General features: G+C 40.2%; 1 protein-coding gene and 1 long non-coding RNA gene across 6 annotated transcripts in view; one reads left to right on the top strand and one right to left on the bottom strand.

The window, feature by feature from the left end:
- Positions 1 to 27,412, bottom strand: part of GRM5 (glutamate metabotropic receptor 5) — a 531,669-nt gene that overhangs the window by 176,262 nt on the left and 327,995 nt on the right. The gene's annotated exons all lie outside the window — the stretch shown is intronic.
- Positions 1 to 27,412, top strand: part of LOC118899394 — a 104,750-nt gene that overhangs the window by 35,114 nt on the left and 42,224 nt on the right. Inside the window, exons 4-5 of one of the 2 annotated variants that reach the window (XR_005020940.1) lie at positions 4,818 to 4,966; positions 6,959 to 7,396. This is a non-coding gene — a long non-coding RNA (uncharacterized LOC118899394). Of the gene's footprint in view, positions 1 to 4,817; positions 4,967 to 6,958; positions 7,397 to 27,412 lie in introns of those variants that run through there. The other variant, XR_005020939.1, reaches the window with a different exon arrangement.

The raw sequence follows: 27,412 nt of genomic DNA, 5'->3' as shown, positions 1-27,412 counted from the left end.
ATTCGCCAATGACAGTTTTATTCACATTGATTTATCTTTTTAAAAAGATGAATTCTGGAATGAATTCCAATTTATGTAAAAGAAATAGTTCCTAATTCACATGACTTGTCACCGTTTGGCATTGGTAGAGGAATAACTAAATTCCTATTTTGTATTCGATGCCACACAAGGTGCTGATGGAACTGAAATGGATGGCATGGTCCCTGTCCTCAAGGAACTGTCAGTCTAGTCACAGAGATACAAGTTGTTCTGGTGTGGTATGGTAAAGGGCTCTTCTAAATCACACTGGGGCTGGGAATGAGAGGAGCCATAGAAGGTTTTCTGGGCCAGAGGACTAACCTGAATTGAGCCTTGAAAGTAAATTCTACAGTCACTGAACCCACATTCAGTTTTGATCTCACCTCTTTATTCATCTCTTTGTTCAGTGGTTTGGGTTAGCTTTATAGATGGAACTTGCATATGAGGAGTTTGGAAGAGAACCATTTTTTTAATTGGGGTATAGTCGCTTTACAATGTTGTGTTAGTTTCCGCTGTACAACGAAGTGAATCAGCTATGTGTATACATATATCCCCTCCTTCTTGGACCTCCCTCCTCTCTCCCCATCCCACCCATCTAGGTCACCACAGAGCACCAAGCTGAGCTCCCTGTGTTACACAGCAGGTTCCCACTATTTATCTGTTTTACACATGGTAGTGTATATATGTAAATCCCAATCTCCCAGTTCATCCCACCCCCCTTCCCCGCCCCATGCCATGTGTCCACACATCCGTTCTCTACATCTGCGTCTCTATTCCTGCCTTGCAGATAGGTTCATCTGTACAATTTTTCTCAATTCCACATATATGCATTAATATACAATATTTTTTTTCTCTTTCTGACTTAGTTCACTCTGTATGACAGACTCTAGGTCCATCCACGTCTCTACAAATGACCCAATTTTGTTCCTTTTTATGGCTAATATTCCATTGTGTGTGTGTGTGTGTGTGTGTGTGTGTGTGTACCACATCTTCTTTATCCATTCATCTGTCAATGGACATTCAGGTTGCTTCCATGTCCTGGCTATTGTAAACAGTGCAACAATGAACATTGGGGTGCATGTGTCTTCTTGAATTATGGTTTTCTCAGGGTATATGCCCAGTAGTGGGATTGCTGGGTATATGGTAGTTCTATTTTTAGTTTTTTAAGGAACCTCCATACTGTTCTCCATAGTGTCTGTATCAATTTACATTCCCACAAACAATGGAAGAGCGTTCCTTTTCTCCATACCCTCTCCAGCATTTACTGTTTGTAGATTTTTTGATGATGGCCATCGTGACCAGTGTGAGGTGATACCTCATTGTAGTTTTGATCTGCATTTCTCTAATAATTAGTGATGTTGAGCATCATTTCATGTGCCTCTTGGCCATCTGTATATCTTCTTTGGAGAAAGGTCTATTTAGGTCTTCTGCCCATAGTTTGATTGGGTTGTTTGTTTTTTTTGATGTTGAGCTGCGTGAGCTGTTTGTATATTTTGGAGATTAATCCTTTGTCAGTTGCTTTGTTTGCAAATATTTTCTCCCATTCCGAGGGTTGTCTTTTCGTCTCGCTTATGGTTTTCTTTGCTGTGCAAAAGAGAACCAATTTAAAACCAGCATATGGACAAGTATACCTAACCTGACGTGTGAAGGTTGTGGAAAGCAAAGAGGCCCCTGCCTTTTTGGTTCTTTTTTAAATAAGTTGCCACTAACACTTGAAGAGAGGGCTACAACTGCAGTGCAGTTCTGCAAATTGCATACGGTGATAGGATGCGACTGGAGAAGGATAAGGAGAGCAGTGAAAGAGTGGTGTAGGAGAGGACATTATATCTCTAATAAAGTCAAATAGGGGCTTGAGTCAAATACTTCTTCTTCTATAACCATAGTTTTATTTTTTTCTCTATTAGCAGAGAAAGGATCACATTTAACTTATTTTACTTATTGTCCTTATGGATGTAGTCATTTTTCTATATTCCTGTGAATAATGTGTAGATGTGTCATAATTCTGGTGTTTGGTTTTTCTAAAGAATAATAGTTACTTTGCTCAGCCATGTAGGAAGACCCAAGAGTGACCTGCTTATTATACTTTTAAAAGTAAGAAGCATTATCTACGCAGTCAAAGCAATTAGAAATATGGTTGCCTGCAGAAGAGATCCCACCTACATCCATATGCTGGCCACCACTATCTCTATATAGATGGCTATTTTATACTTCCTGACCACACTCCTCAGCTGCTGTCTACTACGTCTGCCCACTGCAACTTGGCTATTCCACAGACACTGCAATCTCAACACCTGGACTTAGCATTTGTTTTCCCAAACTTACTTGTCATCTTGTGTTTCGTAATACTGTTAATAGATGCTACCACCCACCGAGGTACTTAAGCCAGGATTTTAGGAGTTATTCACAGTTCCCACCTTCTCTTCTATTGTCTTTCCTATGAACTCCCAATAAAATAGGCATTTAATCAGAACCAAGTCCTGTCATTCTATCACAAATGTCCCTCAGACAAGTCTCTTCTCCATCCCGTTGATTCCGATTAGACAGGAATACTACAACTCTCTACGATCTAGTCACATGGTTCTACAATGCAATTTTTATGATGTCATTGATGACATCATCCTCCTGCTTAAGGCAGCTCCCTAGGAGCAGCAGGACGAAGTCTAAATTGCTGACTTACCTACCGTGTCCTATGCTGCTCTTCCTAAGCTGGCCCCATCTCTTACTCAGTCCTTACCTGCTCTAGCTCTTCTCAGAGGGATAATCTGCTCTGGAAACACTGGAACCTCTGCACCATTTTCTCTTGTCTCTGGAAAACTGTGAAAACCCTCAGTGTTAGCTCAAACCTGATCTCCTTTAGGAAATTTTCTTAGACTCCAGGCAGGTTAGAGACTCTCTTTCATCCTCCTTTAGCACCTTTATCTCATAGCCAGTGTGCTCTAATACTTCCTTTTCTCATCTGTCCTTCCCTAAGGGCTCCTTAAGGGCAGGAGTGATGATTTGTTTTTCTCTGTCTTTAGCACCTCCTATTGGGTTTTGCATAGTACAAGTGCTCAAAAAGGGCTCTTTGTGTTAGGGCATGGACACAGGAATGGATGAATGAGTGAGTAAATGAATGACCTAGATTATGATTAGTTGCAGAATGAACTTCAAGTAAAATATAATGCTGAATGAACAGAATCCAACCTTCACACAAGGCCCTTATGACATTCTAAAGGCCCCGTTACTGATGTTCTCTGTGACCTCTAATGAGTCACTTAGTTTCTCATCTGTAAAGCTTAATTAGTGCTTCAGCAGTAAGTGCAAGCCCTTAAAATGCTAGATGTTCAATTCATTGCTTCAGAAACACTGTCACGCTCATATTCATTTGGAATAAAACTATAAGATAGGCAACTATACTCCATTTTCAATTAAAAATGCTAGGCTCCCTCTTGCCTGAAATAGACGTAATGGCAGCTGGTTCCCAGCTATGCCCGAAGATGCCTCAGCTTCAAACATGGGAATGTTACCACTTCTGAGAGACAAAGTCCCTTCTCTTAACTCCAGGGCAACCTTCCATGATGGTTGCACCTGGGGCCGGTGCAGGATGAGTAATCAGAGTGAATGGGAGAAAGAGGCAAACAGGCAGTTCTAACGGAAACAGTCTAGTGGCTCACTGTCAGTCAGCAGCCTGGCAGTTTTACAGTTTCTTTACTGGACCTGAATCACTGCAATGAGTGGTCCAATGCAGAGGAGAGAAAATGGAGTTTGTATTTCTCACCGTTTTTAACCAACTAGGGAATTAAGGAACGTGCACATTTTTTAAAAACAGTTTAAAGTTACATACAAAGATGACATGGCATTAAAAGCAATTCAATCCAATCCAATTCAACAAACCTCTTTTTGAGGTCCTACTGTCTATATAGAACACTACATTCAGTGCTGTGGAAGGAACATCAATGAATGGATGGGAAATAGGTCCAAGCCTCTGCACTTTCACATAAGTAGTAGTAGAATGTGTCACTAGTAGAAATAAACTTGTTATAATGGCTGTATGGAAATACAAAGTATGGTGGGAAGAGAAAGGGAAAGGTGATCTCTGATTTGGGGTTTGGGAAAAGCTTTGCAGAGAGTATAGAATCTAGTTGGGAGACTAGTCTAGTGAAGAGCCAAGTGGGGTTGGTGAAACTGTTCCCTGGAATTAGGCAGACTTACCTGCCTACCACGGTAGTGCTGGACTGGGCACACCTCTCCACATGGACAAGGCGCCAGGTGAGATTTAGGAACCCAGGACAGCCCTTGCCCTAAAAAAAAAAAAAATCACTCCCTATGAAGGAAGGCAAAGATGAGCTGATCCTAGTTATTCCTCCCGAACTTACCAATCAGAGAAGTCACTCTACCTCCTCAGAGAGAAGCCCAGAGCCACGCTAATTAAGCTCCGTCTGAGGAAGAAAATCTTAGGAGTAGGGAAGAAACATTCCCAACATATGATAGGATCTGCGTGATGAAAGACTGGGGAGGGGAACAGCTGAACGTGAACTTTGTAAGCAAGCTCTGAGCAGGTGGAATAATGTAATGACCGATGCTAATGTTTTTCTTGATGCAAACAAGTCACCTACATTCTCTGACCCTTGGTTTCCTCATCTTCGAGTTGGAGATAATAGTACCCATTTCACTGAACTCAATAAATAGTAGCCGTGATTATGTCAACTGCCAGAGTGACTGGACTCTGGGGGTATGTTAAATAACTGGACAACTTTCTCCACAAAGTGACTTTGGGATTTTGAGTTTTATTAAATATCTGTTTCTTCCTAATTTATCAGCTTGGTGAGATCAAATTCCTGTGTATTGGGTTTGCTCGAAGTGAACTGGACCTATTAAACACATTTAATCCACCATACTTCTGTAGTGTATAGGAAGACTCTGGTTTGAATTTGTGGAGCAGGAGAGAAGAACACCACAAGCACAGCAGGTATGATGAATAGCACCAAAAAAGTGTAGAGGTAAGAGCAAGGATTTGACACAGTCGAAGTGAAGTGGTGTGCATGTAAATGAAGACTGCCAAGGGGCATGAGGGTGGAAAGAACACTGGGCATAATTTCATTTTCAGTTCCACCCTTCTCAGAGCTTCTAACTTTTTCAATGGGACCAGGCTAATGAGCCTGAACAAGCTTTAAACCAAACCAGCAAAGGGGATCTGCAATGCGTCAGGACCCTAAATGCCTGTAAATGCACGATTGAACGTTCAGAAGACCATTATGACCACACAGCTGAAGGTTAGTCGGGAGTACACTTTCTTGGTCTTTTAGAAAGCAATGTTATGGGTATTTTTATTTTATTATATAAATATAAATGTTTATGGCTATAGAATCATCTTAGGCTATTGATTACCTGTGACTATTAGGAAAAGATGAACTATTTCTCTGGTATATGAATATGTTAGAATGCCAAAGGGCATCTGTCACACAGATTATTTTTCGAAGACTAAGTGACAAACTGAGATCTTCAAATGGAAATGATTTTACGCTTCCTGATGAAGTACCTGCTCTTAAATGAGCTCTGAACTTAACCATGTAAACCTCGGCTTTGTGTCAGTTTAATGGCTGAGTTCAGAGAGATAAGTTATGTGTCTGGGTCAATGGCTATAGAACAATCGGGAGGGATTATTTGCAGCCATCGAGGTGTGACATCTGATAAGGAGAAAGAAGATAACAGAGAGTTTGCATGCCTCTTAATTTCCATCAAATATAGTTTTAGAAGGAGGCTGAAGGGACTTGTCTGATTGCAACTTAACAGCCTCTAGAAATGATTATGTAATGTGTAGGAGTGAGTTTATCTTTTAAAAATGTACAGCTCTTAGTTCCAAAGATGTACTTCCATTACTTCTACAGTGCAGATGTCCCACTTGCTTTCTAAGACAAAATACTGAGATTCACTAAGAAGAAACTTTTCAAACAAGAGCTTATTTTGACTTTGTGTGGTCATATTGCTACTTTGAAAGGCTCCAGGTCAGTATTTTTAGGAAATAACTGGGACTTCTTTTTTGAGGAATTCTAGATCCCAAGTAATTCTACCTCTCCCATTCCCACAGAAGCATTGATAGGATTCTAACATAGTGACTTAGACTACACTTGCTTTTAATATTTGAATGTTTCCTGGTGGGGTTTTTCTGTGTCCTTCAATTACAGTGGTCCTAAAGGAATATTTGTAATTTATTACAAATATCAAGGAATCAACACATATTTTTGGTAGTTGTGTTACAATAATGGTTAAGAATGACAGACGATTCGGGTATTAAACTACTCATCATTATTTCCCCTTAGGTGGGATGTGTGATTTAGGTGAAATGGTCATTTAGAAGACCATGCTTGGGCAGTCCAAGTCAGACACACCTGGATTTGATTATGGCATTTGATATTTGATAATGGAGTCCCACTGGGAGAATTATCTAACATTCCTAAGCTTCAGTTTTTTCCTCGGTACAGTGGGTTTTATAATGGTACCTACCTCATAGAATGTTTGTGAGGACTGAATGGGATAATGTATGGCACAGTATTTGGCATGCAGTAAGCCCTCAATATGTATTTGGAGTTAATACCTTTGAAGGAGAGAAGTAGAAGAAATCTTTGAACTTCATCAAACTTATCCCTAAACTCCAGAGAAGATTATGCTTAAATTTCACATCAGATGATTGTGTAATTTTAAAAGGTTTTCTGGACAAGGTGGTAGTGTACCTTGTGTGTGATTTTCCTTTAAAATGTTTTTCCTTCCCAGACTGCCAGCTGCAATTTAAGCCCTTATTTTTTTCTCATCATTTCCGGATTGGCACAGGAGCTGATTTAGCATATAATTTGTGTCTCGTGTGTATTCAGTATGTAGTGTATATAACTGTTATATATAGTATGTTTATAAAATGCTCATCATGGAATCAGATCCTAAGTCAGCAATTCTCTTTCACATGCAGCTGCATCCAAATGAATCTTTCCCTGGGGAAGGAAATATTTTATTTTCCCTCCAAGGCCACAAGAAGCCAGGAACATGAAGAGAAGCTGACAGAAGGCAGTTTTTATCTCAGGGAGAGCTGCTTTTTCCTGACAGTGGTGCTGGAGTGACCCTTGTGTTTGGTTCTGTCATTAAGGATTGATGTACTTGTGTATGGGTTCCCAGAGAAGCATTTATGCTTTGTGATTGATTCCCTGTGAGGATTAGAATAGCACTTTGCGAGTGCCCATTCAATACTCATTTGTTAAGCAGTAGTAAAATACAATAAATGGATAACTGTAGCAGCCCAGCCGTGCAAAGCCAATGTTCCCTATCTATCTTTCAACTTTGGGTGGTGCAGTGTACAAGTGACACAACAGGGCACATGTTACAGGGTAAAGATTTAGTAGAGTATTTTTGGCCTCAGATTCATGGACTGCATAAATGGCATGTGAAGTTATTTTACTTTATTTTTTATTTTATTTTATTTTATTTTTTAATTAATTAATTAATTAATTTTTGGGGGCTGCGTTGGGTCTTTGTTGCTGCGCGTGGGCTTTCTCTAGTTGCGGTGAGCGGGGGCTACTCTTCGTTGCGGTGCACAGGCTCCTCACTGCGGTAGCTTCTCTTGTTGAGGAGCCTGAGCTTTAGGCGCGTGGGCTTCAGTAGTTGCGGCACGCAGGCTCAGTAGTTGTGGCACATGGGCTTAGTTGCTCCGCGGCACGTGGGATCTTCCCGGACCAGGAATTGAACCTGTGTCCCCTGCATTGGCAGGCAGATTCTTAACCACTGCGCCACCAGCGAAGTCCCATGCCACGTGAATGTAAATCTACATGGATGAAGCTGACTACAACATAAGTGCAAAATTGTGAGTCAATGGGAAAGTGCTTTTGTCTGGACAGAGGTTTCATAACTTTCATCAATTTCTTACAGAATCCACAATTCAAAAATTAAGGCCCATATTCAAGACCAAGGTGCTAAATTCATAGAATTCTCTTTGCATGCAAGTCCACTCATTAAATATTTAATCACATTTTGCCTGAAAATGTTTATATGTGTATATCTTGGCACTATTTCCAGTCAGTTATGATAACCAAAAACCTAGAAAGTCATTCTACACATCATCTCTCCCGTATGTAATCTAGCATCAAGTGCCGTCGAGTTTACTGATTAAATACTTTTCAAACCCATTCACTTTTCTCCAGCTCTACAAGCTGAGCCTTGGCTATGCTACCATCATCTTTCATCAGAACAGCTGCAATAGCCCCATAACTCTCTGTCATCATCCAGTCTTGTCCTCTGCCAATGCCTTCTCCACCGGGCAGTTAGGGGACCTTTTAAACATGCAAATCTGATTACATCCTTCCCTGATTAAGATGATTTAGTAATAAGTTCTCTCAGGGAAAGACGAAAGTCCTGAACATGACCATGTATGGTGTGGGCCTTGCTTACCCCTGCAGTCCTGCTATGCTACACACTCCAGCCAGAATAACCTTCTTTTAATCCTTCATATGTGCCATGTCCTCTTTTGCCAAAGGGCCTCAGCACATATTGTTCCCTCTGCCTTGAATACTCCTTTTTATTTTGTTCATCCAGTTAATTGTAGTAATGCTTCATTTGTACATGCAGTAGACATTACCTCAGCAAAATCTTCCATGACCTCCATGATTAGGTCCATTCCACTATATACACATTCATGGAACCACACTTCTCTATTTCAGAGCACTTATCACAATTGTAAGTTTTTATTTACTTTGTGATTTTTTGATAAATGTGAATCCTTCCAATTAGACTCTAGGCTTCATGAAAGCAAGTACTCTTTATTGTTGAATTTCCACAGCTTGGCATTCTTCCTGGTACAGAGGAGGCATCAGTAAGTATTTGCTGAGTGAATGAATGGATGGTCTCTTCTATTGAAATATAAGGTTTTTAGAAGTAGAAATTATAGCTTTGTAGTGGATTGAACAAATTGAAAGATTTTCAACCATCTTCCCTAAGATCAAATGCCCTCTCCATTCACTTTCTGGCTATGTGGTCTTGGGTCCCTCTGAGTCTCTGTGTTCTAGAAGTGGTTACAACCTATGAGTAGGAACTATTGTTATTTCAAGTTTACAGACGGAGAAAACTGAGGCTTAGTAACAGCAAACAAACAGGTAAACCATTCCTCCTATGTGTTTGTTAGTATTCTATTCTTACAAATAAAAGAGTTGGATTAGTTACATTCTAAGCATCATTCTTGATTATGTTCTCTAAAAGCTTTTGGGATGAAAGCTTTTGTAGCTTGAGATAGTCTGTTATCTACATTCAGTAGGTCATTTGGGATAGACACTTAAACCTGTAGACAGAAACAGAAGAACAGAAGCTCTGGATCTCAGCACCACTTACTTATTGAAGAGGCAGTCTTTTCTCCACTGTATATTCTTACCTCCTTTATCAAAGATAAGGTGACGATATGTGCATGGGTTTACCTCTGGGCTTTCTATCCTGTTCCATTGATCTATATTTCTGTTTTTGTGCCAGTACCATACTGTCTTGATTACTGTAGCTTTGTAGTATAGTCTGAAGTCAGGGAGCCTGATTCCTCCAGCTCCGTTTTTCTTTCTCAAGATTGCTTTGGCTATTCGGGGTCTTTTGTGTTTCCATACAAATTGTGAAATTTTTTGCTCTACTTCTGTGAAAAATGCCAGTGGTAGTTTGATAGGGATTGCATTGAATCTGTAGATTGCTTTGGGTAGTAGAGTCATTTTCAGTGTTGATTATTCCAATCTAAGAACATGGTATATCTCTCCATCTATTTGTACTGTCTTTAATTTCTTTCATCAGTGTCTTATAATTTTCTGCATACAGGTCTTTTGTCTCCTTAGGTAGGTTTATTCCTAGATATTTTATTCTTCTTGTTGCAATGGTAAATGGGAGTGTTTTCTTAATTTCACTTTCAGTTATTTCATCATTAGTGTATAGGAATGCAAGAGATTTCTGGGCATTAATTTTGTATCCTGCTACTTTACCAAATTCATTGATTAGCTCTAGTAGTTTTCTGGTAGCATCTACATATAAAAGAATGAAATTAGAACACTCCCTAACACCATACACAAAAATAAACTCAAAATGGATTAAAGATCTAAATGTAAGGCCAGACACCATCAAACTCTTCGAGGAAAACCTAGGCAGAACACTTTATGACATAAATCACAGCAAGATCCTTTTTGACCCACCTCCTAGAGAAATGGAAATAAAAACAAAAATAAACAAATGGGACCTAATGAAACTTCAAAGTTTTTGCACAGCAAAGGAAACCATAAACAAGACGAAAAGACAACCCTCAGAATGGGAGAAAGTATTTGCAAATGAAGCAACTGACAAAGAATTAATCTCCAAAACATACAAGCAACTCATGCAGCTCAATATCAAAAAAACAAACAACCCAATCCAAAAGTGGGCAGAAGACCTAAATAGACATTTTTACAAAGAAGATATACAGATTGCCAACAAACACATGAAAACATGCTCAACTTCATTAATCATTAGAGAAATACAAATCAAAACTACAATGAGATATCATCTCACACCAGTCAGAATGGCCATCATCAAAAAATCTACAAACAGTAAATGCTGGAGAGGGTGTGGAGAAAAGGGAACCTCTTGCACTGTTGGTGGGAATGTAAATTGATACAGCCACTATGGAGAACAGTATGGAGGTTCCTTAAAAAACTAAAAATAGAACTACCATACGACCCAGCAATCCCACTACTGGGCATATACCCTGAGAAAACCATAATTCAAAAAGAGTCATGTACCAAAATGTTCATTGCAGCTCTATTTACAATAGCCAGGACATGGAAGCAACCTAAGTGTCCATCAACAGATGAATGGATAAAGAAGATGTGGCACATATATACAATGGAATATTACTCAGCCATAAAAAGGAACAAAACTGTGTTATTTGTAGTGAGGTGGATGGACCTAGAGACTGTCATACAGAGTGAAGGAAGTCAGAAAGAGAAAAACAAATACCTTATGCTAACACATATATATGGAATATAAAAAAAAAAAAAAAAGAAAATGTTCAGAAGAACCTAGGGGCAAGACGGGAATAAAGATGCAGACCTGAACCAAGATGGCGGAGTAGAAGGACGTGCTCTCACTCCCTCTTGCGAGAAAGCCAGAAACACAGCTAGCTGCTGGACAATCATCAATAGGAAGACACTGGAACTCACCAAAAAAGATACCCCACATCCAAAGACAAAGGATAAGCCACAATGAGACGGTAGGAGGGGCACAATCACAGTAAAATCAAACCCTATAACTGGTGGGTGGGTGACTCACACACAGACTGGAGAACACTTATACCACAGAAGTCCACCCACTGGAGTGAAGGTTCTGAGCCCCACGTCAGGCTTCCCAACCTGGGGGTCTGGCAACGGGAGGAGGAATTCCTAGAGAATCAGACTTTAAAGCCTAGTGGGAATTGATTGCAGGACTTCGACAGGACTGGGGGAAACAGAGACTTGACTCTTGGAGGGCACACACAAAGTAGTGTGCGCATCGGGACCCAGGGAAGGAGCAGTGACCCCAGGGGAGACAGAACCAGACCTACCTGCTAGTGTTGGAGGGTCGCCTGCAGAGGCGGGTGTGGGCGGACTGTGGCTCACCGTGGGGACAAGGACACTGGCAGCAGAAGATCTGGGAAGTACTCCTTGGCATGAACCCTCCCAGAGTCTGTCATTAGCCCCACCAAAGAGCCCAGGTAGGCTCAAGTGTCGGGTTGCCTCAGGCCAAACAACCAACAGGGAGGGAACCCAGCCCCACCCATCAACAGTCAAGTGGATTGAAGTTTTACTGAGCTCTGCCCACCAGAGCAACGGTCAGCTCTACCCACCACCAGTCCCTCCCATCAAGCCTCTTAGATAGCCTCATCCACCAGAGGGCAGACAGCAGAAGCAAGAAGAACTACAGTCCTACAGCCTGTGGAACAAAAACCACATTCACAGAAAGATAGACAAGATGAAAAGGCAGAGAGAGCTATGTACCAGATGAAGGAACAAGATAAAACCCCAGAAAAACAACTAAATGAAGTGAAGATAGGCAACCTTCCATAAAAAGAATTCAGAATAATGATTGATAGTGAAGATGATCCAGGACCTTGGAAAAAGAATGGAGGCAAAGATCGAGAAGATGCAAGAAATGTTTAACAAAGAACTAGAAGAATTAAAGAACAAACAAACAACGATGAACAATACAATAACTGAAATGAAAACTACACTAGAAGGAATCAATAGCAGAATAACTGAGGCAGAAGAACGGATAAGTGACCTGGAAGACAGAATGGTGGAATTCACTGCTGCGGAACAGACTAAAGAAAAAAGAATGAAAAGAAATGAAGACAGCCTAAGAGACCTCTGGGACAACATTAAGCGCAACGACATTTGCATTATAGGGGTCCCAGAAGGAGAAGAGAGAGAGAAAGGACCAGAGAAAATATTTGAAGAGATTATTGTCGAAAAATTCCCTAACGTGGGAAAGGAAATAGCCACCCAAGTCCAGGAAGCGCAGCGAGTCCCATACAGGATAAGCCCAAGGAGAAACATGCCGAGACACATAGTAATCAAACTGGCAAAACTTAAAGACAAAGAAAAATTATTGAAAGCAGCAAGGGAAAGTCGACAAATAACATACAAGGGAACTCCCATAAGGTTAACAGCTGATTTCTCAGCAGAAACTCTGCAAGCCAGAAGGGAGTGGCATGATATACTTAAAGTGGTGAAAGGGAAGAACCTACAACCAAGATTACTCTACCCAGCAAGGATCTCATTCAGATTCGATGGAGAAATCAAAAGCTTTACAGACAAGCAAAAGCTAAGAGAATTCAGCAACACAAAACCAGCTCTACAGCAAATGCTAAAGGAACTTCTCTAAGTGGGAAACACAAGAGAAGAAAAGGACCTACAAAAACAAACCCAAAACAATTAAGAAAATGGTCATAGGAACATACATATTGATGATTACCTTAAACGTGAACGGATTAAATGCTCCAACCAAAAGACACAGGCTTGCTGAATGGATACAAAAACAAGACCCCTATATATGCTGTCTACAAGAGACCCACTTCAGACCTAGGGACACATACAGACTGAAAGTGAGGGGATGGAAAAAGATATTCCATGCAAATGGAAATCAAAAGAAAGCTGGAGTAGCTATACTCATATCAGATAAAATAGACTTTAAAATAAAGAATGTTACAAGAGACAAGGAAGGACACTACATAATGTTCAAGGGATCAATACAAGAAGAAGATATAACAATTATAAATATATATGCACCCAACATAGGAGCACCTCAATACATAAGGCAACTGCTAACAGCTATAAAAGAGGAAATCGACAGTAACACAAAAATAGTGGGGGACTTTAACACCTCACTTACATCAATGGACACATCATCCAAACAGAAAATTAATAAGGAAACACAAGCTTTAAATGACACAATAGACCAGATAGATTTAATTGATATTTATAGGACATTCCATCCAAAAACAGCAGATTACACTTTCTTCTCAAGTGCGCACAGAACATTCTCCAGGATAGATCACATCTTTGGTCACAAATCAAGCCTCAGTAAATTTAAGAAAACTGAAATCATATCATGCATCTTTTCTGACCACAACACTATGAGATTAGAAATGAATTACAGGGAAAAAAAACGTAAAAAACACAAACACATGAAGGCTAAACAATATGTTACTAAATAACCAAGAGATCACTGAAGAAACCAAAGAGGAAATCAAAAAATACCTAGAGAAAAATGACAATGAAAACACGACGATCCAAAACCTATGGGATGCAGCAAAAGCAGTTCTAAGACGGAAGTTTATAGCTATAGAAGGCTACCTCAAGAAACAAGAAAAATCTCAAGTAAACAATCTAACCTTACACCTAAAGGAACTAGAGAAAGAAGAACAAACAAAACCCAAAGTTAGCAGAAGGAAAGAAATCATAAAGATCAGAGCAGAAATAAATGAAATAGAAACAAAGAAAACAATAGCAAAGATCAATAAAACTAAAAGCTGGTTCTTTGAGAAGATAAACAAAATTGATAAACTATTAGCCAGACTCATCAAGAAAAGGAGGGCGAGGACTCAAATCAATAAAAGTAGAAATGAAAAAGGAGAAGTTACAACAGATACCGCAGAAATACAAAGCATCCTAAGAGACTACTACAAGCACCTCTATGCCAATAAAATGTACAATGCAGAAGAAATGGACAAATTCTTAGAAAGGTATAACCTTCCAAGACTGAACCAGGAAGAAACAGAAAATATGAACAGACCAATCACAAGTAATGAAATTGAAACTGTGATTAAAAATCTTCCAACAAACAAAAGCCCAGGACCAGATGGCTTCACAGGTGAATTCTATCAAACATTTAAAGAAGAGCTAACACCCATCCTACTCAAACTCTTCCAAAAACTTGCAGAGGAAGGAACACTCCCAAACTCATTCTATGAGGCCACCATCACCCTGATACCAAAACCAGACAAAGATACTACAAAAACAGAAAATTACAGACCAATATCACTGATGAATATAGATGCAAAAATCCTCAACAAAATACTAGCAAACAGAATCCAACAACACATTAAAAGGATCATACACCACAATCAAGTGGGATTTATCCCAGGGATGCAAGGATTCTTCAGTATATGCAAATCAATCAATGTGATACATCATATTAACAAATTGAAGACTAAAAACCATATGATCATCTCAATAGATGCAGAAAAAGCTTTTGACAAAATTCAACACCCATTTATGATAAAAACTCTCCAGATAGTGGGCATAGAGGGAACCTACCTCAACATAATAAAGGCCATATACAGCAAACCCACAGGAAACATCATTCTCAATGGTGAAAAACTGAAAGCATTTCCTCTAAGATCAGGAACGAGACAAGGATGTCCACTCTCAACACTATTATTCAACATAGTTTTGGAATTTTTAGCCACAGCAATCAGAGAAGAAAAAGAAATAAAAGGAATACAAATTGGAAAAGAAGAAGTAAAACTGTCACTGTTTGCAGATGACATGATACTATACATAGAGAATCCTAAAAATGCCACCAGAAAACTACTAGAGCTAATCAATGAATTTGGTAAAGTTGCAGGATACAAAATTAATGCACAGAAATCTCTTGCGTTCCTATACACTAATGATGAAAAATCTGAAACAGAAATTACGGAAACACTCCCATTTACCATTTCAACCAAAAGAATAAAATACCTAGGAATAAACCTACCGAGGGAGACAAAAGACTTGTATGCAGAAAACTATAAGACACTGATGAAAGAAATTAAAGATGATACCAACAGATGGAGAGATATATACCATGGTCTTGGATTGGAAGAATCAATATTGTGACAATGACTATACTACCCAAAGCAATCTACAGATTCAATGCATTCCCTATCAAATTACCAATGGCATTTTTTACGGAACTACAACAAATCATCTTAAAATTTGTATGGAGACACAAAAAACCCCGAATAACCAAAGCAGTCTTGAGGGGAATAAAACGGAGCTGGAGGAATCAGACTCCCTGAGTTCAGACTATACTACAAAGGTACTTTAATCAAGACAATATGGTACTGGCACAAAAACAGAAACATAGATCAATGGAACAAGATAGAAAGCCCAGAGATAAACCCACGCACCTATGGTCAACTAATCTATGACAAAGGAGGCAAAGATATACAAAGGAGAAAAGACAGTCTCTTCAATAAGTGGTGCTGGGAAAACTGGACAGCTACATGTAAAAGGATGAAATCAGAACACTCGCTAACACTATACACAAAAATAAACTCAAAATGGATTCGAGACCTAAATGTAAGACTGGAAGACCTAAACGTAAGACCTAAACGTAAGACTATAAAACTCTTAGAGGAGAACATAGGAAGAACACTCTTTGACATAAATCACAGCAAGATCTTTTTTGATCCACCTCCTAGAGTAATGGAAATAAAAACAAAAATAAACAAATGGGACCTAATGAAACTTCAAAGCTTTTGCACAGCAAAGGAAACCATAAACAAGACGAAAAGATAGCCCTCAGAACGGGAGAAAATATTTGCAAATGAATCAACGGACAAAGGATTAATCTCCAAAGTATATAAACAGCTCATGCAGCTCAATATTAAGGAAACAAACAACCCATTCCAAAAATGGGCAGAAGACCTAAATAGACATTTCTCCAAAGAAGACGTACAGATGGCCAAGAAGCACATGAAAAGCTGCTCAACATCACTAATTATTAGAGAAATGCAAATCAAACTACAATGAGGTATCACCTCACACCAGTTAGAATGGGCATCATCAGAAAATCTACAAACAACAAATGCTGGAGAGGGTGTGGAGAAGAGGGTACCCTCTTGCACTGTTGGTTGGAATGTAAATTGATACAGCCACTATGGAGAACAGTATGGAGGGTCCTTAAAAAAGTAAAAATAGAATTACCATATGATCCAGCAGTCCCACTACTGGGCATATACCCAGAGAAAACCATAATTCAATAAGACACATGCACCCCAATGTTCATTGCAGCACTATTTACAATAGCCAGGTCATGGAAACAACCTAAATGCCCATCGACAGACGAATGGATAAAGAAGAGGTGGTACATATATACAATGGAATATTACTCAGCCATAAAAAAGAACGAAATTGAGTCACTTGTTGAGACGTGGATGGATCTAGAGACTGTCATACAAAGTGAAGTAAGTCAGAAAGAGAAAAATAAATATCGTACATTAACTCATGTATGTGGAACCTAATAAAATGGTACAGATGAACCGGTTTGCAGGGCAGAAGTTGAGACAGATGTAGAGAACAAATGTATGGACACCAAGGGGGGAAAACCACGGTGGGGTGGGGATGGTGGTGTGCTGAATTGGGCGATTGGGATTGACATGTATACACTGATGTGTATAAAATTGATGATTAATAACCTGCAGTATAAAAAAACAAACAAACAAAAAAAACAACTAATACTAAACTTTCTTTGGGTTATTCGTATGGAAATATGTTAATATAAATGTTTTAGACATTACATGAAATTTCTAAAAATCTTATATGTTCTCGTATAATGTTATAAGTCATAATTCTAGTTATTACTTTAAAATGTATATCTCAGAAATAACTAAATTTCCTTGTCAATTGCATTATTATGAACTTTCATCAGATCTTTAACCGTGGTCATTTTTATGTCTTTTGTTATTTACAGACAGTTCCGGGTGTACTCTGATGCTTTTGCAAAAATATTCCTATAAAAGGGTTTCATCTTCAAGGAATTCATGGAAAAGACTCTGACAAGTTCAGGTTTCTGGTAACTGACTATACTGCTGAACTGAATGAATAAGTATTTTCAGAACTCTAATGGAAAACTGATGAATTCATAAAAGTGCTAACAAAGATCAAGATAAGAAAAATTAATTACATGGGACTGAGTGAACTGATGAGGATGCTTATAATGTTTGTGACTTTCTGTTTGAATAAAAAAAAAAAATCCCACAAGGACTCAGAGGCAAAAAATATACAAATGAATTTTCACTGCAAAGTAAAGGAGCTGTTACAGTGGAGGATTACTGGACTGAATGTCAATATTATGACATAGTATGAGTGTGTTTCGTGTTTGGTAATTGCAATCATTGTTGCTTTTGTTGTGGTCATCCATTTACAATGCTTGGTGTCAGTTTATCTCTTGTTAAAATAAAATACAGTGTGTGTGTGTGAAAAAAAAAAAGAAGATGCAGACCTACTAGAGAATGGACTTGAGGATACGGGGAGGAGGAAGGGTAAGCTGGGACAAAGTGAGAGAGTGGCATGGACATATATACACTAACAAAATAGATAGCTAGTGGGAAGCAACCGCATAGCACAGGGAGATCAGCTCGGTGCTTTGTGACCACCTAGAGGGGTGGGATAGGGAGGGTGGGAGGGAGGGAGATGCAAGAGGGAAGAGATATGGGGACATACGTATATGTATAACTGATTCACTGTTATAAAGCAGAAACTGACACACCATTGTAAAGCAACTATACTCTAATAAAGATGTTAAAAAAGAAAAAGAAGAAATAGAAAATTGAGCAAACAATGGGAATTAGCAGTTCACTGAAAATAAATATGAAAGGCTTAAAAGCAAAAAGAAAAAGAAGAAGCTCTGGATCTGACTTTTTACTGAAGCTTCTTATTTTCAAGTATATAAATGAAAATCTGATTGTGGACTCAGACCCCATGCAAGGTTTAGAGGTACCAAACTTCCCTCATTTTCTAGGCCTTATCTCTGTCAGCATTATCCTTTAAAATATGTGCAGTGGTTGCGGTGGGGTGCCATGAAGATCGCTTTCCAGGACCAAGGGGTTCATTCTCTCAGCTGCCAGGAGTGTTGACTGCTGACGGCTCCCAACTGAGCCCCTCTCCCAACAGTTACCTCAACTAAAGGAGCGAGGAAGCTGCCTCGCACCAGGCACTCAACATCCATGCGAGCACCCTGCTTCCATTGACTGGTAGAGGGGGAGGCACAAAGGCAGACCCTGTTACTCGAATTGCGACAACTCTGAGGGGTGAAGTAGCAATCCACTGTAAGATGAAAAAGTGGTAGATTTTGGATCAGGCATGAGCAAGCCCAGCAAGCACTCGTGTGCCAAATAAGTAGATACTCCAGATTCCATGCCATCCACTACTATTAAATCAGTAATTCTCCCAAAGCCAATACCTATGTCTGCATGGGGAGTCTCTCTTGACCCAATGACAGAAGAGAAAAAAGCTAAGCTTGCTTAATGGATGAACTGGTGTATGGGTACAAGGCAAAACTGGGCTGTTGCTACACCACAGACCTCCTTAGGGTGGCCCTGAAAAATGGTGGTGAGAGAAAATCCTCCCAGTGGGCAGAAGTTTGGTGGATATTCACTTATGTGAAGAGTGGCCTAAAGTAGAATATATATGGATTATTGCACAGTGTTGAATGTCTGGTTAATCAGGGGCCTGCAAGGGAAAGAAAAGGAAATCAGCAGCAAGGAGGTCTGGGGAAAAGACACGTGTATGGTCCTAGGAGAGTGGCCAGAGTGTGAAGAGCTTTGTGTTGCATGTTAAAGTTCATCAGAGAGCATCCACCACAGAGGAGGCACCAAACAACCACTTGATAGAAGCCATTCTCTGTCACAGGGCACAAGGGGCTCAAAAGAAGGGTACCTACTGATTATGCATGTGTCTAACAGCATGGGCTCTCATCCTCCAAGATTGATCTAGCTACTGGCAGTGTCCAAGGTTTAACCTATAAGCAACAGAGACCATGTTCAAGTCCCCAGTGTGGCAATATTGCTCAAGGAGACCCACCAGCCACTTGATGGCATGTTGTCTGTGTTGTACTTCTTCCATCTTGAAATGGTCAGTGATTTATTTTCACTGATATCAACACATAATCCATTTATGGATTTACCTTTCCTGCCCACAGGACCTCAGCCAGCATCACTAAATGACAGTTCACAAAATGTCTGATCCACCAACACGGGATCCTGCATAATTTTGCATTAGAGCAAGGGATTCACTGATCAGCCAAAGAGATGTGGCAGTGGTCAAATATCCATTAGATTCACTGGTCCTATCACATACTGCACCTCCCAGAAGCTGCCCGCCTTATAGAGTAATGGGATAGCAGCCTGAAGGTACAACTGAGGTATTAGCTTGGGTACAATGCCCTGCAAGGATGGGATATCATTCTCTAAGACTTAGTGAACATCTTTGATGTATGAAGTGGTGCTCTGTCTCTAGTAGATAGAATACATTGGTTCATCAACCAAGCATTGGAACTATGAGAGGTACCACTTACCATCACTCCAAGTGTCTCACTTGGGGTATTTGTATTTTGCCACCCTAGACATCTAGGTTCTGTGACTCTAGAGGTCCTGGCTCCCCAAGAGGGATGCTTCCAGCCGGGACAAGCAAGTATCCTAATAAACTTTTAGCTTTAGCTGCCACTTGGTCACTTTAGGCTTCTTGGGTGAAGAGATCCACAAGCAAGGAAAGGAACCACCATCTTGGCCTGGATAATCGACCCAATCACCAAGAAGAGGAAGAGCTGCCAATACACAATGGCCATAATGACAGGGAAGAGTATGATTGCCACTTGGGTGAATCACTGGAGTGTCTTCTGGTACCTCCCTGTTCCATCTTGACAGAAAATGATCAAGTGCATGGACTATGAAGGACATAGTCATAGCTCAGGAGCTCAGCTCCCTCAGGGATGAAGCTCTGGATCACCATCAGTAGGTAAGCCATTAGGACAAGCATAGCCCAGGGTGCTTGCCAAGAGTGAGGGAAATCTAAAATGGGTAGTAGAAGAAGGATAGAGGATTGAGGAAGGATTGGGTCAGTTAAGGATTCAAGGTCAGCATCAGAGATGGGGCCTCTAATTTGTTCCACCAACCTCCCTTTGGTATGTTTCCCCAGGACAGTAGACCAATCAAAATCTTGGCACAGCTATTTCTGGTCAACTCAGTATATGAAGCAACTAGATTCAAACGGTACAGGGAACAGACTGTGGTGGACGCAGGGAAGCTGCTTTGTCCAAGCTACACCTCATCCATAGGCGCAGTCATGCAATTCAGAGGTACAAAGGGAGACAACTTGCTTCAAAAGGGGAAAGGTTATCAAGCTCAAGAGTACTAAAGGATCAGAGAAAGTGTTCTGTTCCACCTGCCTCACAGTTTAGCTTCTCTTTCTGTCCAGTTCTCCTTTGCTCATCCTTCATAGGTGTTGTTACCAAGAATACCCTACAGTAAAGCTCCTACAAAATCCTCAGATTTTTGGTGTCTGTATCCTGGAGACCCAGCCTATGACATTGTGTTACGATCCCCAAAGGAAATTCAACTAATCTTACATATTTGGTGTTTATTTGACTTTATGGGAAGGTGACGTGTACTTGAGGGTAACTTAAAAGGTGCTTTGGGACCATTTCTTAGGGTCAAAACTATATGATGCCTTGAATTAAGACTCATTACTAAGGTGTTATTGGCTGAATTATGTCCCTTCCAAATTTATATGTTGACGTCTCGACCGCCAGTATCTAAGAATATAAACATATTTGGAGATAAGGTCTTTAAAGAGATAATTAAGGTTAAGTGAGGTCTTGGGGGGTGCTTAATCCAATTGGAGTCATGGCCTTATAAGAAGAAGAGATTCGGACACACAGAGAGACACCTGGGGTGTGCATGCACAGAGGGATGACCACGTGAAGAGGCAACAAGAGGGTGGCCAGCTGCCAGCCAAGGAGAGAGGCCTCAGAGGAAACCAACCCTGAAGCATCTTGATCTTGGAATTCCAGCCTCCAGAACAATCCTTTCTGTTGTTTAAAGGCCCAGTTTGTGGTATTTCGTTATGGCCACTCTAGCAAACCAATAACATGCAGGGATGTTTTAAATGAGAGGATTGCAGATCCTGTTTGAGTTAATAAGCAAATATTTTCTCAAGATGGCCAACTCAAAATGGAGAATTCAGTCTAAAATCTTGCTGTATATAAACTCTAAATCATTAGTAGATGTCAATATCCAGGAGAAAGGTCTGGGTCCCACCAGATAACCATTCCCTGGCATGTGTTGTTACCTCGCTTGGAATAATCAAGATCCCTAAAGCAAATATTTAAAGAGAGAAAGAAGCCTCTTCTCTGTCCTAATCTTCCCTACTTTTTTTTATTATATTCTAAAGAATAAGAATTGCAATCTCTTTCCAAGAAACTTATCACCTTGTGTCTAGGATTGGACACCTGAAGAATGGGATAGGAACACCTAGTATTACCTTAAAATGCCCGATCCCCAATCTATGATCACAGTGGGACCACAGGCAGGCCAAACCAAGCCGAGTTAGGAGTTTTGAGTCCAACGTAAAAGGCCGGGCAAAGGACAGTAAAATTGCAGCTACCCCTATGAGCTCCTTGTAATAGCTGTAGTTTCTCACATCCTGGTTCTTTGCTTTCTTCCGTAAGAAGTGGGATAATAATTAATAATAATTATCATTAAAATAACAATATAACAATTAGAGCACAATAATACAACATCTAACATTTATGAACACTTACTATGTTCTGGCTAAGGTCCTAGTAACTTTATGTGCATCACCTCATTAACCTTTATAATAATCTGAGTATACCAGTCAGCCCCTTTGGGCTGCTATTCCGAAATACCATGGACTGAGTGGCTTAAACAACAAACATTTATTTCTCATGGCCCAGAGCCTGGGAAGTCCAAGATCAAGTTGCCAGCAGATTCTGTATCTGGTGAGGGGCTGTTTCCTGGTGTCTAGACGACTGTCTTCTTATGCCCTTACATGGCTGTTCCTTAGTGCATGCACAGAAAGAGAGGGAGGGGGAGAGGGGGGAGAGGGACATGGGGGTGAGGGAGAGAAAGAGCGCTCCTGTCTCTTTCTCTTTTAGAAGGGCACTAATCCCATGAGGAGGAATCTACTTTCATGACATAATCTAATTTTAAGTACTTCCCAAAGGCCCCACCTCCAAATACTACCATATCGGGGCCTCAGCATATGAATTTGGGTTGTGGGTGTGTGTGGGGGGCAGGGCACACAAGCATTCAGCCCACAGAAATATCCATTTTAAGGAAACTGTTGGTAAAAGCACTTAAGGACCTGGCCTCAGGTCACATGATAAGCAAGGGGCCTGATTTTAAATTCAGAACTTAATTCTCTGCCGAGCCTACACTTTTATACACAGAGCATCAGTAAATGTCTTCTCTACATAGAGCATCAGACCCAGGACAGGGACCATCGCATATTCCTCTCCCAAAGAAAGCTGCTTCTGGCAGAAAGAGAAGCCCAGAGTATAAGAGGAATTGAACATGTTGAAAATCGGAAAGATTTAATAGGCCTACGAGAAAAAGCGAATGCGTGACTCTGCCTGGCCCTTTTGTTCCCCTTCCATTCCTTCCTTTCTTGCACTTATTTAGTACGTAGCAAAGGCCTGGAACTAGTGTATTTGCAAAGTGCTGCTCTTGAAGCTGGGGATGCAAAAGTGAACAAGACAGACACAACCCCTTGCTTTCGTAGGACTTTTTTTCTTATCTCTGCTTTTTCTATTCTTTCCTAATTACTTTATCTCAACCTACCGAAGGAAGAAACCAATTATGCATAACTTAGTAAACCCTGTATACCCTAGGTCAGTGGAATGCATATGTGGTCTCACTTCCTTTTGTTTACATAAATCTCTTCCTCTCTTTGTTTTCTAATTTTCACATTTTCTTTTCAGGCCTTATTTATTCTCCCAATTTATAGCATCAGCATACATTTATTACAAAATATGATTCCATATCCAGTGTCCAAGAGGCTCGAATCTTGTTATAAATACCTAAGAAACTACATATTGTAGGTAAGACAGGTAACACGATTGCCACCCACATCCTAAAAGAAGTCTGGAGCTCACCTTCCGCATGTGTCCGGAGTGGGGTTTGGATGAGATCAATGGTTGTTGTCTCTCCTGGCTGCCCATCCCAATCACCTGGGAAGGTCTGAAGACACATCAGAGCTTGAGCCCCACTCCCAGGGACCCTTCCTTAATTGATCAAGTGTGGGACCTGGGGATTGGTATTTTGTGAAATTTCCCCAGGGGATTTTAATGGTAGTCAGTGTAGACAACCACTGGACTGGAGGATTTCTTTTGGTCCTTTATGGTTTTAACATTCAGTCACCCCTAAATGTAACCTTTATTTAAAAAGATGCTAAAAGTATTACTGTGTGGCAGGCTCAGATTTCATCTCCACACCCCTACTTTGGTTAATCAGCTTCTGTGGTGAGGATTTGCCCCCAGTGTAGTGAAGGTTTTGACGTGGAGTTAGGTGACGCTGCCTAAATAGGGCAGGGGTATTTTTCTCCTTCTTGCTGCCACTCATCATCTACTGCAGTAGCTTTTCTCTCTGCCTCCTGCTAATCTCAGCTCCAATCCATCCTCTGTACACTGCCAAGAAAGATAATCTTTCGCAATCCAATCTGATCATATCACTCCTCTGTATGTCACTCCCCTTCAATAATTGCTGTTTTCCTCAGGATCAAGTGCAAACTCCTGGGGCATGTCACACAAGGAACTGCCTTCCTCTCCCAACTTATATTCACATACACTCTACATATTTCAGTCTTATTAAACCAGTAATAACCAGTCTTTTATAGCACTTACTACATGTCTAAACTAAAGGTTTTTACATACATTAATTTATTAAAGACTCACAACAACCCTATGAGTTAGTTAGATACCATTGTTCTCCATTTTATCCACGAAGAAACCAAGACTCAGAGAGGTTCAGTAACCTCCTAAAGTCATACAGCTTGAATTTCATGGACTTGGGATTCAAAATCTGACGCTTTGATCCCAAATTCTGCGCTTCATGACCACTATGTTATTGCCTCTCTCACATATCTTATCAAAGTTCATTTGTTGTTCTGTTTTGAAAGTTCATCTTTCACCAGATCATCAGATATTGATTAATATCTTTGAACCTTTAAGATTCAGCTAAAGTGTCTTCTCTTTTAGAAACAGTCTCTAAGCCCTCACACTTCACTCTGCCTTCAGTACCTCTCTGCTGCTATCCAGGCACCGGTCTCAACATCTCTATCCTGGCATTTATTGTACTATAGTGTAATTTTTATGTATCTCCCTCAAAGTGGAGTGAAATACAATTTGTGAAATCCTGGAGGGCAGCAGAGGTGTCTTCCATCTTGTATTGCTATCATCCACCGCAACTGAGACTAAAGTCCTGACGGGGTGTTTTTGTAGAGTAGCCATATAATTTATCATCCAACCCAGGACATTTTTGAGGGTGAAACGGGGCACTGTTAACAGCTGTCCAGGGATTAGTAGGTATAAACCTGGATGTATAGTTACCTTATTTTTAAAACTGCTAAGGTGATTTCCTCCATGTCTTAAAATCATATTCTCTCAGACAGAATACTGAAATTGATCTACCTTTAAGTAAATCCTTTTATTTTGCAAGAAAGTTTGTACTAATTCTCCAAGGTACAAATGCTTTTAATTCTACAACATCTATACTTTTTCTAATAGCTAAGTTTAAATCAAAAATTAGTAGTCATGTATAGAATTGGTGTCTCATTAAAGGACATGGTATTTAGTTAGTGGTGACAAATCATTGGCGTTGTTAAGAGAAAGCTCATGAAATCGGTGATCTTACAGTAAAGATAACTGCTGACTGACTTGGTATACAGATTGCAGTGTTTGACGATTAATGAAGTTGAACACTCTCTCTCTCTTATTCCTGCTAGATGACACCCAAGGAATAATTCTGCATCTCTCTGTGTACCTCTTTTCTGAGTCCCTCGAGGGGAACACCAGTGGATAATCTGACTGGTCCTAGCTTAGTCATTCATAATATGGTCACTGGTACTTGAATGTCTGGGATTCAACTCCTAGTTTTTCTACCTGTTAGCTGTGTAATCTTGGGAAAATTATTTAATATGCCTGAGTTTCCTCATCTATAAAATATTAGTAGTACCTACCTCGTATAGTTATTATGTTAAGTTAATATCTCAAAACACTTAGATCAATGCCTGCCATTTGGTAGGTATATATAACTCTGTTATTCTCTGACTTATTCTTTCTAAAGTTATTTAGAGTTGCATGGGAAAAGTGACTTTAGCTCCCAAATTTTAGGAGTGATAAAGACTGGCTTTCCTGGCTCTACTGTGTATCACACCTGGACACTTTAGAGACATCACCTGGTTAACCACTCATAAAATCTCACTTGCTTAGTAAAAAACAGAAAACATTTACCAAGATCCCAATATGAAGCAGATACAATGGTAGGAGCTGCTTTATGCAAATGAATGATAGAATAGTTGCCCTCAAAAGGTCTAATGGGAGAGGCAAGTAAACAGAAAATTATGGTACCATATTTTATCAATTCTAGTTTCCATGATTTTTTTTTTTTTACATTTTTGTGAAATGTGACTTACATTTGATAGCACCTTGTACATGATAAACATGGTAAATACTGTTTTGGAAATAAGTCTAGGCTGCTCTGGGAAGGGTAGGAGAGATTAGACATCAGAGAAAGCTTCCCAAAGGAGAAGATGCTTAGTTATGTTGAGGGATAAGTGAGTGGACTAAGGAAGGAGAAAGCAAGGAAGAGAGTGGCATGTGCAAAGACACAATCAGATTAGTAATCATGTTCAGGGCCCCGTGAAGTGTTCTGTGTAGCAGTAGCATGGGGGAGAATGAAGAAGGAATTGATCATGAGGCTAATGGTTAGTTGGAGATCAGGTCATATAGAGCCAGGTTAATTGATCTGGACTTTATCTGATGAGCAATAAGGAATCTTTTAAGCAGGGTCTGACAAGCTTGGATTTGCAAATATTGATAGACTTCCCTGGACTGCTGGCATGAAAGAAAGTAGGCAATGACAGTAAGGACCAGAATGAGGAAGGGCGTTCTTGGAAATGGAATTCAAACCCAGTTGTCTGGAGTGAGGTTACCAAGGAAGTGTTCTAGAAAGGAAGCTACCTAAGTGTCATGCTGACTGGTCAGAGCAGAAACCGGCATGTGCTGGGTTATTTGCCTAACCAACCTAAGTCAACAGAGGCTGTATTTCCATGACCACTTCTAAGCAAGTGTGTGCTCCTGGCAGCATCGCCATGTGCCCTGGGGGAAAATTTAAAGGGGCTTTGAATGTGTGAATGCCGCATTATATCTGAGTGTCTGAAAATCTCTCTCTTCACAAACATGCACTGTACAAATGGCATCTGCTCTCAAACAGGAAACAACTGTGCCACTGGAGTTGGCAGGACAAAGTTCGAAAGAAAGCAAGTAACAATTCTGCTGCCTACCAAGCTGCCTCTTCCAGCTTCTTGCTAAAGGCCCCTTCGGTTCTCTCTCCTCTACCAACCAGAGGGAAAGTGCTGCGTACTCGCATTCACAACTCCAAACATTTCAAATTAAACTGCCCCAGGAGTTGAATTACCTCAGCTAATGTTTCTCAGCCTTGTGGCACTCCTCAATCAAGAGGTTTCAAACAAGATTCCCTAAAGACAGGCATTGTTCCTTCATCTGTTCAAAAATAAAGCACTTGCAAAGTGTTCACCACAGAAAGTGTTGTTTGGTTTCATAAAAATGGTGGGTGGGAAGAACATATTGGCAAAAAAATAGAAAAAAAAAAAGAAAGGTCTGGAGAAGAATAGTTTCCAGCACATCCCTAAGAAAATTTTATTGAAGCCCTTTTATTTTTTAGGGCCTGAAAGAAACTTTGCTGAGCAACTGACCGTGTTGCCTGGGACTGGCTTCCTCAAGAGCCCAAGGAAGCAGTAATAGCAGCACATGAATTCCCAACAGCCTGGGATCAAATCATGGCTCTGTCACTTACTACTTGTAGCATCCTAGACTAGTC

The sequence above is a fragment of the Balaenoptera musculus genome, chromosome 8, assembly GCF_009873245.2.
Source record: "Balaenoptera musculus isolate JJ_BM4_2016_0621 chromosome 8, mBalMus1.pri.v3, whole genome shotgun sequence".
NCBI classification, from domain to species: Eukaryota; Metazoa; Chordata; class Mammalia; order Artiodactyla; family Balaenopteridae; genus Balaenoptera; species Balaenoptera musculus.
Note: the sequence above shows the minus strand (reverse complement) of the source record. Positions and strands in the feature narration are given on the sequence as shown.